The sequence below is a fragment of the Poecile atricapillus genome, chromosome W (genome assembly GCF_030490865.1).
Source record: "Poecile atricapillus isolate bPoeAtr1 chromosome W, bPoeAtr1.hap1, whole genome shotgun sequence".
Lineage (NCBI taxonomy): Eukaryota > Metazoa > Chordata > Aves > Passeriformes > Paridae > Poecile > Poecile atricapillus.
In genome coordinates this window covers 38,451,209-38,463,662 of record NC_081288.1, presented here as the reverse complement: position 1 = coordinate 38,463,662, position 12,454 = coordinate 38,451,209, and positions in this window count along the sequence as shown.

Genomic DNA, 12,454 nt, shown 5'->3' with positions numbered 1-12,454 from the left:
GAATTGTGGCAAAGGGTGGCTATGAATAGTCACCAGCAGAATAGCTTTATGAAAATTGTAGCTCTAATATTTGCATGCTCTTCTATGTCATTTAAAGAATTGTTGTTCATTGTAGAAAATGGGGCTTTTAAGCTGACCTTCTGTTTTACCATTGGGGAAGTTAATGCTTGCATTGCAAGGGGAAAGCTGGTTGGTTGTTTTTCATTATGGTATGTGTCACAAATGAGAATGTCAGGGAGGTCTGAAATTTCATCTCATCCAAATCGATTAGTGTTAATGTTTTTCTCATTATGATTTCATCAGGATTAATTAACAGAATCTGTGAATAATATGCTGCACATATTTGATATGCAAAACCAAACCAACTGTACAATTTATGTTTCCTTACAGCTGGTGCTTTCCATATTCTGTTAGCAATATGGACTACATGTCCATGGTGTAGACTAATGTGGCTCATCTTCCTGAACCATGAAGTGCCCTGGATGTCAGTGAAGCCTGTGCTAGCAGCTGACCCTGCTGGAGTCACAGTTTCTGCCCTGCACAGCCAGCCCAGAAAGCAATAGACTCATTTCCTTACCAGCTCAGGAGATTCAATGCATGTTTAGATTACGTTGGTATAAATACGCCTTGGCTATTGCATTTCAAAATAGTTCAGGGTAAACTTAAGGAATGTCCAATATTTTATTCAGACTCGTCCAGTGTTCACTAAGAGCTCTCTGTAAGTTTGACTGGCATGATTCATCAGTAAGTATACACAACAGACACAGGAGAGGGCTGCTTATCATTTTCAGGAAAGTGCTCATGATCAGCAGAGAGAAATTGCTGTTGATGGCAATGGTAGTGTCCAATTAACCCCTCTCTACATAAATACCTGAATTTTTAGAGAAGCCATTTCTGGGTGCATTGTTTAAAAATTTGTTTTATTGACAGATCAGAGGATAACGATTTTATGTCCTTTGTACCTTTATTAAAACATGACAAATCATCTTTACAGGCAATAAGATCTTGATGTATTGTTATATTTTGAGGCACAGAAGCAAAATAGTGCAAATCTGTTTTCTGATTTCACTGGTCTTGGCACTGGCTCCTGGATATTTATATCTTAATTTCTTTCCCTTAGATGTGGTATTTGATTTAAGTATTTGTGAAAACTACCAATCTGACAGTCCTGCAGACTGAAGCCTTCCATTTATTCATCCATTAACTACAAAGTTCAAGTCTCCCTTTCAAATTAAAGTGCCTCTATCCGTGTTGGCCAGACCACCTTGAGGGAGGAATCATTTAGATTCCAACCACATTCTTACCCCATCCTCAGTCTTGCAAACGCCAGCAAGAAGCCGATTTGTGCCAGCTGTTGCATATTTCTAATGGACACATTTGCCTATAGGGAATAATGGGATCAGGTGTCGTGGTTTTAAAGCAGCAACTAAAAAAAAATCACTAGAAAACTTACTTATTTCTTGCTGTGAGATATGGATTAGAACAAGAGCAAAACAGGTTTAAAACTTAAAAGGAACAAAGAAAGTTTATTAACAAAAACTACAAGAATAATAAAGCTGAATAAAACCTCCAGAATAACCCTTTTCTCCCCCACTACCCAACTATTTCTTTGTGCACATGACAACATAGAGACAAAAAAACTTTGGTGTTTAAAACAGTCTCAATTCTTGCTGCAGTTTTTTCATCAGTCTTTGTAGAGAAACAGAAGTCTTCCTCTGCTAATCCATGGAGTTTCTCACAAGAAAACTATTTCTGTTATAGTTTTCTATTTCTCTGATGCCAGCTGCCCGGAAAAATCTGCCATCAGTTGTCTCCTCCCATTTCACATCACTCTGAGGTGTGTATGGGTCAATGAGTCTAGGGATGGCATTTTAAGGATGAGTTATTCAAAGGCAAAAGTTCTCATCATCTGTCTCTGTGAGCTTCTCTGGAAACAGAAGTTTTCTCTTTGCCTCTACAAGGCTACAAATCTTTAACTATTACTTCTCCCCCTCTGTTTCAGCACCTCACTGTATCAGAACTACTTCAGTTTTTGCTCAAAATCCACACTTTGAAGACTCTATTCCTCCCAATATACTCCGTCATGAGTTAAAGGAGTTTTTTCAGAACACTACTGTTCATTTCCATAGCTTTAACAGAAAAAATTTCAGCTTATTAAAGCATCTCCTTATTTTCTCTTCCCCATTTAAAACTTAATTCCTTTCTTCACTGTTTTGATAGTTTCTGGTGTCTCTTTACATGTTGATTGCTGCCTCTCTCTCTTTCTCTCTCTGGAAAAAAAGGATTAATCTGCAAGTCTCATCTGGGTAATGGAAGGGTTAAAATCTTGCCCAGGTTTTGTAGATGGTTCTGTGATCTCTGCCAGAGCAGCAGCTGGGGCTGTCTGTGATGGAAGATTCTTCATGGCTGCTCTGGAGAGTGTGGTCTCTGTCTCAGCCCGCCGCAGGTCCAGAGCTTTCTCTCTCTTTACTCGTCAGTCTCTGGTGAATTCAGCCACAGCAAAAACTGCAGCCGAGCCAGGGACCGGCCTGGCCCGGCCAGAGCCCGGGACAAGCCCCGCAGGCCCCATCTCCCGGCCGGGAGCCGCTGGGCCCAGCCCAGCCCCTGCCTGGGCTGCATGGCCTGGGCAGGGAACGGGAGGCCAGCTGGAGCTCTGTTACCTTTCACAGCCAGGAAACAGAGACAAAGAAATTCCCAGGCTTAGGTCTTAAGGTGGAATTCACAGGTTGATCTCACTTTTCAATGGTTAAAACTGCTGTCAATTCTTAGAAATGGCCAGTTGTTGGCTGGGAGAAAAACTCCCACCAGCCTCCAGCAGTTTTAACTTCTTTAGGTGTTTCTCTTTGTTTTTTTAAATGCCAATCTATCACATCAGGTAACTTGAAGAAGATAAAAATTTCAGCTTACTACCACTCTGGGCTGTACTTGAACTGATACTCCAGGAGGAAATTATTGTCTCCCATTACCAGTCCAGTAACACCGGATTTTCTTTGAGCCTTAAAGAAGCATCTTACTGAAAGTAGACCTATTTTAAAAATAATTTTACTAAGAATTCAGTGGACTATTCAAATTTCTGTGGTTTATACTTTATAGATAAGAAAAATAGAGCATAATATTAATGCAACTTGTTATACCTGGTACACACCTTTACCAAAACAGTGTCAAGTTTTGAAACATCGCGCATTAAATCTGCACCTATATGGTGCAGAAAGAATCTAGAAAGAACTTGAAGTTTGCTCAGCTAAATCCTTTTTCAGGCAGCTGAAATGGAGTTTTTCACTGATTATTTTCCCCATTTTTTCATATTTCCAAGAAGGACATAAATAAAAATAGAATGATTCTAAAGTAACAGAAGGATCAACATACAGATGATGAGTATATTCCAGTCATATGGAATTGCGGGAGAAACATAAATTTGCAGGTTCTTATTTTTCCATAAGACAGCCAATTCTGACACTTTAATTTATAGGTGTACACATAGGCCAGAGGGGGAGCAAAGAGGAGATTCTTTTCCATCTGTTTTTACAGCTTGATGGCTTTGGTGCCATACATGCTACTGGCACTGCACTGTAGCAGCTCTGAAGAGCCTCACAGTTATGGGGAGAAAGTAGAGAGAGAGATGTGGTAGATCCTCCAGATACTGTATTAAGCCTCCCATCTGTGCTGTTGCCACCAGCTTGGGATGGAAAGGAGCTTGGTTAGGACTTCAGCATGCTGTATGTGGCACATCTGGTTCTTGGGGTGTGACCACAGAGGGTGCTGAGGTCACCATTCATGTTATAAAGTCATGTTGCTGGATTATTGATTTCTCCAGTGTTTTCCCCTACTTCAAATGCCCAAAAAACCCATGACACTTTTTTCAGCTGGTGGAGAACATATGAATGCTGCTAGTGTGGGCCCTAGTAAGGGGTCAAGAAGGCAAGTGGGACAAATGCTCTCAGGGGCAGTGAGGATGCATGTCCTGTATAGCTGAAGCCTTGACAACAGCTGTCAATAGCTGCCAATGCTGTCATATATATTGACCAGTCTTCAAGATCAATCCAGACCACCATGTCAAACAAGAGACCTTATCCTATTGAATTTGACTTGTGAACTTGGAAAAGAACTCACAGTAGATGAGACAGAAAAGTAAAATGCCTACATGCTTTTCCCTGTTTCAGCCTCTTACTTTTCTCTGCTGCCCAGCATGGTTTTACTTGATTCTTATGGTGTTTTGTTAAGGAACCAATCCAAATCCTCCAAGTTTTACTCAGGCAGAATTTTTCTTCCACATCTTATTCCTTTTCTGTCTTTTCTCCTGCCTAGAACAACAATCCTTAAGCCCTTGAAAAAAATCTTGACAAACAACCCCTTGTTCTTCTTTGCCAGCTGACTGATGGATTAGTTACAGGTACCCTTGCTAGGCTGCCTGTTCTGCAGAGCTGCCAACAGCGCTTCCATACAAATGAGTGATCACCAGCACTCACAGTCTTCTGTTAGACCTGCATCACTTTCCACCTCAACACAGATGAAGATACCCGGGGAGACAAAATCTTCAATCAATTTATGGTTTGGACCCTGTCACATACAATGTGAGTCTGCAGTATTAAAGAGAACTCACAGGAGCTGAAACAGATGTAAGAAAAACCCAGCACTTGCTAACCAAGTGCAAATAGCTAGTCCTGTAATGATCTGAGAAATCTAAGTCTCTCAGCTGGAATCCATCTATTTTTCCCTTGTGTTAAGGCCTTTGGGTTTATTACAGTGGTATTTTAGTCTACTAGTAGACTGAAAGCAATATGAGACATAGTCATTACATTCAGGAGGGAAATTTTCTACATTGTAAGGATGCTGCAAGCTTTTTTCTTCCTAGCAGGCAGGAAAAATAAGATCAGCCAATTCCCCAGTATGCAGTGCTTTTCTGAGAATTTTGAATTTTAAACTTCAACCTTCAGACTAACAGCTCAGGTCAAAAAACTGACTAATTCCTAGCTGTATCATAAGACTTGTCTTCAATCTCTAGGAGCAAAATTTTCACTGTGGAAATCTCTTTTCTCTGAGGTAGAGGTTGCACTGCAGGCTAAACAGAGAAACACGGTGCCTTTGTCCCCTTGCCCTTTCCTAGCAGGTGCATTGGGGAGGTAAGGGGTTCAGGCAACTATTTGAGTCAGCTTTGCTTGAAAGCCTTATGCCAGATGAGTGTCTCCCACACAAGAAGAGAAAAGAAACAAGAAATAAAGAGAAGCTGGATGTGGAGAATTTCTAGTCCCTACGCCAATTTTTTCACCAGAGTTTTCCAGGGGAGCAAAGATGCAGCCTAGAGAACTCAGCCATAGCCTGCACCAGTGACTCTGAGTGCTGCTTTGACACTGTTTCCCTTTAGCTTTCTCTTTTTAATCTGGGAGAGCCCTACAAACTAAGGCAAATATCTTAAATGGAGAAACAGATATTGCAGATAAAGTATGCATGCAAATAGCATGCAGAACCATAGGAAATATCCCAGAAAACATGATGAGGTTATGTTTAGGATAGTTGCAGCTAGACTAGACAGCCTGTTAATAGACATTCGGAGAGTGTGGCTTGGAGCAGGCATTTCCAGACATTCATAAGAGATTGAGAAGCCTTGGGTGTTCATCCCAAATCACTTTGTGGATTATCAGATCCCATTGACCAGTTTAGCATTTCTGGCTTCTATTGTAGTGCATATGCCCCTTATATCCACCTACATCCACCATGATCCTCAAAGCCAGTGGCAAATCACTAAAAGGTCAGCATGTAGATCCTTTGGTTTATGATTTATATATTTCCAGCTCAGCTTCTAATTTTGCAAAAGAAGGCTTCTCAGCATGCATCAATAAGAGATTAATCTTACATCACTCTCAAAAATAACTGCTCATAGTTTTTCTTGTTTGTCAACAACTGTCCTTTTATTCTCAGCAAGTATTAAGCAAATATTTTATTCTCAGCAACAATTTAGTAAGCAGTGGTTCTTTCAACCTGCAAGGCTTGAAATATGCCATTTAATTTCTTAAAAGAAGCTAATAGCACAGTGGATACATTTCCTTAGATTCTTTGTTTTACTGTGCCCAGCCATCTCCGTGTTACAACACAAAAACTTAATGGACAGTTAAAGTTGTGCAGAAACATTAGAAAAGCCAGCTTAAATCTTGATTTCTGACAGACATAGGTGACTGGAGGTCACTGCAATTTTTAATTTTACAACTATTAACATTGAGTTTGGAAAAGGGTAGGTAATTTATTTATCTTTTGTTAAAGCATGGGTAAATACATTCATGTCACTAAAACATTTGCATTATTAAAGTACTTGAATGAACATGAATAAATTACTAATCTGAAAAGACTGTAATTATTTTTGCTCAGACAAGAATAAATAACTTTGTAGCACCTTTAGGCTTGGATGATCCTTTTACCCTTGTGTATTTGTAAACTCAAATACCAGTTGAGTCACCTGGATCAAAAACACTTTTTAATAAGACATAGAAAACGTGAAGTATATTTTTTGTCAACCTCCTCTAATGGAACTACAAAAATAATTGTACTTAATTTTACTTCTTTGGGAAAAAAAAAGAACAAAACAAAATAAAAATAACAAAACAACCCACTAACCCTTAATTTACTTGGAAAAAATAAAATGGTGTTAACCATCTTCACTGACCTTTCTTTTAGCTGACAATGACAGACAAAGCTGAGTAATCAGCCAGCTGTAGTAAGAAACAAAGCCATGTACCTGATGCAGTCTGATTCTGAACTCATTTGTGATACCTGTAGATTCCTTAGGAAAGTTTCAACATTTTGGATATTTTATCTTTCTGTCAAGACACTGAAAAAAATTTCAAGACTGTTTATTCACAGAACATATATATTTAATTTCTGAATATACAGAGCTGGATTTAAAACCATTCTTGTTTCTGTTTTTTCCTAGAAACTTCTATTTTCCTTTCTAGCTTTGGGAATTCCAAGTATCTCCAGTGTTCAACATTTTCTCTAGAATAAGAGGTAGCAGACTAACATTTGAAGGAACTGACATGAAAAAAGACTGACTCATTTTAGATGTCTTTCTTGCCAAAACAAAAAATGAGAAGAAATACTAGTTGAAACATGAGAAATTATGATTAGGTGCTAGGAGCAAAACTTCACAGTGAGGCTGATCATCCCCTGGAAGCAGCTTGTCAAGATATGTTGCATTATGTCCACCCTTGGAAATACTAAAATTCAACAGGACATGACCCTGAGCAAGTTGATAAAAGTTGTCCTTGCTTTTGAAGAAGCAGCAGGAGCTGAATAAGGGGACCTCTGAAGTCCCTTCCGACTTGAATGATTCTGTCTCCCACATTACAGCAAAGTATTGTCTACACTCATTCTCATTTCTCAGATTTTAAATTCAAGACATAATTATCTTTCCTGGTGCATAGATTGCTTTGAATTGAGAGCAAGAAAGATTACATATTCAAGATTCATATTCATGCCACCGTCTTTATGAAACAGACCTGCAATCATTTGCTCCCTGGAAATTTTTCTTGATGTACCAAGTTCTTGTTCAAGCAGGATCAATCCCATAAATGTTTGTAAATAATGTCTTGGTGAAATATTAGGACTAGATTGTGCTGGCAAACAGAACATACGAATTAAATACTCTTGTTTAAGTTTACCGAATGCTTAATGGTAAGTATATTTAATATATTTCATATATATGAAATTACATATGAAATTAATTTACTGATAACTATTTTGAAAATTAAAGGTCTTTGGAAATCAAAGCAATGATAACTGTTCATGACTTCCTGTGACATGCAGTGAAAGAATCAAAATTGATCTGGAGGAGTTCAGGTGTGCTTACCATATTATGCATATTGAACAAACAAACACAGATAAAAATCTCATTTGAAGCATACTTTTTTCCCTTTTTTTCACTTTCTCTGCTGTTTTTTAAAGTTGTTCAGTTTAGCATGTTGGAAATATCCAATCTGGTTTTACCTTCATTTGATAAGGAAATCATCAATGATGGCATGGCATAAGATGGTGAAATGAGAAATATACTCCTAAATATTTAGTTTATCTCCCAGTTTTTACTTGGTTACCAAGTTTCCTGTAGAAAAGGCAGAATGAAGAAAAGCATGAAGTCTGAATTTATTGTCAAATAGTTGTTTTTGTCATACTCTATCTTCCTAACTTATATTTTAGTATACAAAAGGTTAAGCAAAAGATATAAAAAATGTATTAGCTGGAAGCATCCTCATCCATGATTTGATGGTACAAAAGATGAAACTTCCCACCTTTCCATGCATTTTTATAAAGAAGACATGGAGAAGAAAAGGAGGGGAGGGGAGGGGAGGGGAGGGGAGGGGAGGGGAGGGGAGGGGAGGGGAGGGGAGGGGAGGGGAGGGAAGGGAAGGGAAGGGAAGGGAAGGGAAGGGAAGGGAAGGGAAGGGAAGGGAAGGGAAGGGAAGGGAAGGGAAGGGAAGGGAAGGAAGGGAAGGGAAGGGAAGGGAAGGGAAGGGAAGGGAAGGGAAGGGAAGGGAAGGGAAGGGAAAGGGAAAGGGAAAGGGAAAGGGAAAGGGAAAGGGAAAGGGAAAGGGGAAAGGGAAAGGGAAAGGGAAAGGGAAAGGGAAAGGGAAAGGGAAAGGGAAAGGGAAAGGGAAAGGGAAAGGGAAAGGGAAAGGGAAAGGGAAAGGGAAAGGGAAAGGGAAAGGGAAAGGGAAAGGGAAAGGGAAAGGGAAAGGAAAGGGAAAGGGAAAGGGAAAGGGAAAAGAGAAAAGAGAAAAGAGAAAAGAGAAAAGAGAAAAGAGAAAAGAGAAAAGAGAAAAGAGAAAAGAGAAAAGAGAAAAGAGAAAAGAGAAAAGAGAAAAGAGAAAAGAGAAAAGAGAAAAGAGAAAAGAGAAAAGAGAGTGAATTTCAGATTTTGAGCATCATCATACCTATTCCTAGTTTAACCAATTTTAGGAATGCCTTGAGACTATGGATTAGTAGAGCTAGTATACATAATCACTAATGATTGCTCACACTCTTTTGTGAGAATCAGCACTACCAAAGCCTGTGAGAACCAGATCTACTGCACATAAATCCTTCACAGCAGAAAGAAATACCTATTGCTAAGATTCTCATATTTCCAACAGGCAAAAGTGGTGAAGTGGAAGTGATGGGACATGGTGGTCCTGTGTGGTGGCAGCCTATGATCCTTGTTTCCCATTTATGCTTTAGGAGATGTTTCCCGTTTGGGAATGAGATGCAGGAGACTGCTATAGGAAAAACACTTGTCCTGACCTTATCCTTACACTTTTACTTCCACTTAACATGGAATTAAAAGGGAATTTCAAGCAGTGTGTATCATCAGAAAATCACGCCTCTCATGGGGGCAAGCCAGTAGCTTAGGAATTATCCCTGCTTCCAGATTTGTTCATGAGAAAGAGAAGACATGGAAGAATAGTATTTCTAAATTACTGATAATTTAAATCACATTCTGTCCAATGCTTGTCTAAACCAGTGACTAAATTACATTGATCATTACAGCTCTTGGCTGATTGGAGAAGATCTTACTCTCTCTAGCTTCTTGCTTTCTTCTTTTCTTTACTAACTCAAGACTACTACTTATCAGCTCATTTTCATGGTGAAAACACAGATTAGGATGTCCTTTTTTTTCACCTGATTTATCAGTGCCCTACCAGTGAGATAGTGAGGTCTCTCAGTGGTTGGGAAACACCAAACTAGTAAAAACCTAAGGATATATGTATTACAGTTTTTCTCAGATAGCTATATTTAAGATCTTCAACCAGATGACTGTGCTGCAATCTACATAAGGATGATTTTTGAAGTTTTTTTAATCCATCTGGAAGGTGTTGGATAGGTTGGGAGATGCTGAAGATGAGTGTCTAGCCATTTCCACTCCTAATTCTTCTTACAAATGGAAATTCTCTGCAAAGGTGCTGCTGTGATATGATGATGCAAAAGGAGGCTGAGAGCAAGTATCACATATATCACAAAAATGGCACTAGATAACCCATTACTAGACTATTTTGAAAACAAGTAATGTTTTTTTCTTATTGTAGACTTAGCACTTCTTATTTTAAGAAATTTGACTTAATTTTTCCTGGTAATAGAAGTTATTTTGTTTAGGAACAAAATCAAAAGTCTCCTATAGCTCCTGGGCTGACAGCTCTGTTTCTGGCTGAAGTTTTGACAGCAGGCTAAAATAGTGCAGTGGATCTGTAAACTTACTTATTCAAAAATTATGATGAATACATTTTCCAGTTTTTCTACTTCTTAGTTTCTTAGAATTTTGTACATGTTCAAGGTTAAGATCGCAGAATTATATAGCAATAGTTTATTGCTTCTAATTCATAAAAGATGCAATTTCTTGTTTATTTTTTCTGACTCTGACCTATCTTTTGGCTGAACTCATATGTCTCTTGCTTTTCACCATTCAGTCTTTCAAAGGAGGCTGCTGCATTAGGAAGGTGAAAAGGCAACTGAAATAATACAATGTGTCATCAAAATAAAATGTGATGCAATTTAAGTTTAGTGCTACTCAGGGAATTCTGTTTCAGTATCTTACTCTCGTTGTCCAAAAGTGAGATAAACTAGCAAGCATTGATGCTTCTGGTCAGAAATTTTCAGTTATTATATAACTGGAATATAAGTGTTGTTAATACAAGACAGAAGTAAAATATATTCCCTCGTGAAAAGAGACCATTAGCCTTAAAACTTTCATTGCCTCTAGATTCATGATATCCTGAAGATAAAAACTTGTATTCTTTTCCAAGGAAAAAAAAAACCTTGAGCCTCTAGCAAAAGCCTCCTCACAGTATTGAAATTTTAAAAACTGCCTCAGTTGAGGCTTTAACCTGCTTTTGGTGCCCCTATGTAGCATTAAGCATATTTCCAAAGGTCAATTAAGACGGTAAACTTGGAAAATACTGACTTTCTGTGGCAGTGGCACTCAGTAGCAGCTGCTCCCATTACTACAGATCCACTCTACACACCCGCCAGACTGTACACCCCACAGTCAGGGTTTGAGTTGGGTCTGCTGCTTTTGACTATGAAGTTACAGGGCAGATTAATGGTCTCCCTGCAAAGAGTACCTGAGCTGAACTAAGTTCAATTATAGGAAATGGAAGGAATCTTAGAAGCAAGCTAAGGTGCTTTCTTCTATCTTCAACACTTCACTCAGACTTTCCACAAAATGTCTACAAAGCCAAAAGATAAAAACAAATTAATTTGACTCAAATCCAGAAAAAGAATACTGTGGTTTCTGCAATAAGGAATGTTTTTTCAAGACTCAGTAACGGCTCTACAGTTTCCCCAGTTTGCTGCTGCATAGCATGCATAACTCCTTGCTATTTCTTTTTAACCGAATATTATTTAAACTAGATGTTTTATAGGACAAAAACTGATGGAAAAACATAATTTCATAAAATGCCACGCATTGGACAGAGGTGGATCCCAAAAGATGGAACATATATCACATTAGAACAGTGGGCAGAAAAAGAACTGTCACATAAGCAAAATAATCAAAAGGTAATGTAAAAAATAAGCAGCTATCAAGGAATAAATTCTTTATTGTTCCTTATTTTTACAGAGGCAATTCCTTGTTTTCCTTTCACAGAAGCAAAGCTTTTCTCGCACTGTTTAGCTCTGTTGGCAGCTCAAAGCACTGCAAATCTTGAATAAATCCCAGGACCCGCTTCCATGTTTTGCTGCACTAAACCATAATGACAGATATAACAGCCCAGATGATTCCTCCCTGATCATGCCCCAGCTCAGATCAGCATAAATTTGGAATAGTTCAGTTGAAGGTAAAGAAGTTATTTAAAATTGGTATTGTAGTAAGACAGAACTAGCCCTGATTCACAATGAGAAGATCAGATAATGTCATATACGGAATACAGACATAAATGCAAGGCTTCATTTACTGAGAAGTGAATAAAAAATATTTAATATATTGTTTAACTACCAATTAATTTGTTTAATGTTCCATTATCCATTGATAAATAATATTTGCATTGACAGCAACTGTACTCCTTGCTGTCTCACTCTGTACTGCTGTGATAATTATTATTTCAAAACAAAAGTCAGTCTTTTTTCTCTCATTTGAGAGATACCATCCATCATATGAATTATGGTTTTTATTTAGAACATACTGAAGTCCATTGGAAAAACTACCATGGCCTTCAGTGAGGTTCAGATCAGTCTCTTGAACAGGTCAGGATTCTTGTGGAAAATAATAGCATGAGACATTGTAATTTACTCAAATATATAAAGCTTGTGCACATGGGATATATTTGAAGGAATCACAAAATCTCAGAATAGATGAAGCTGGAAGAGACCTCTGGGGTCATCTAGTCCACTCCCCCTTGCTCAGGGAATGGACAATTACAGTTTGTTTCTCCAGTTATGAAGGAACATAACTCCGTTTCTTTTCTTTTAAATGACCAACTTTCCCAACTTACTTTTCTCTTAT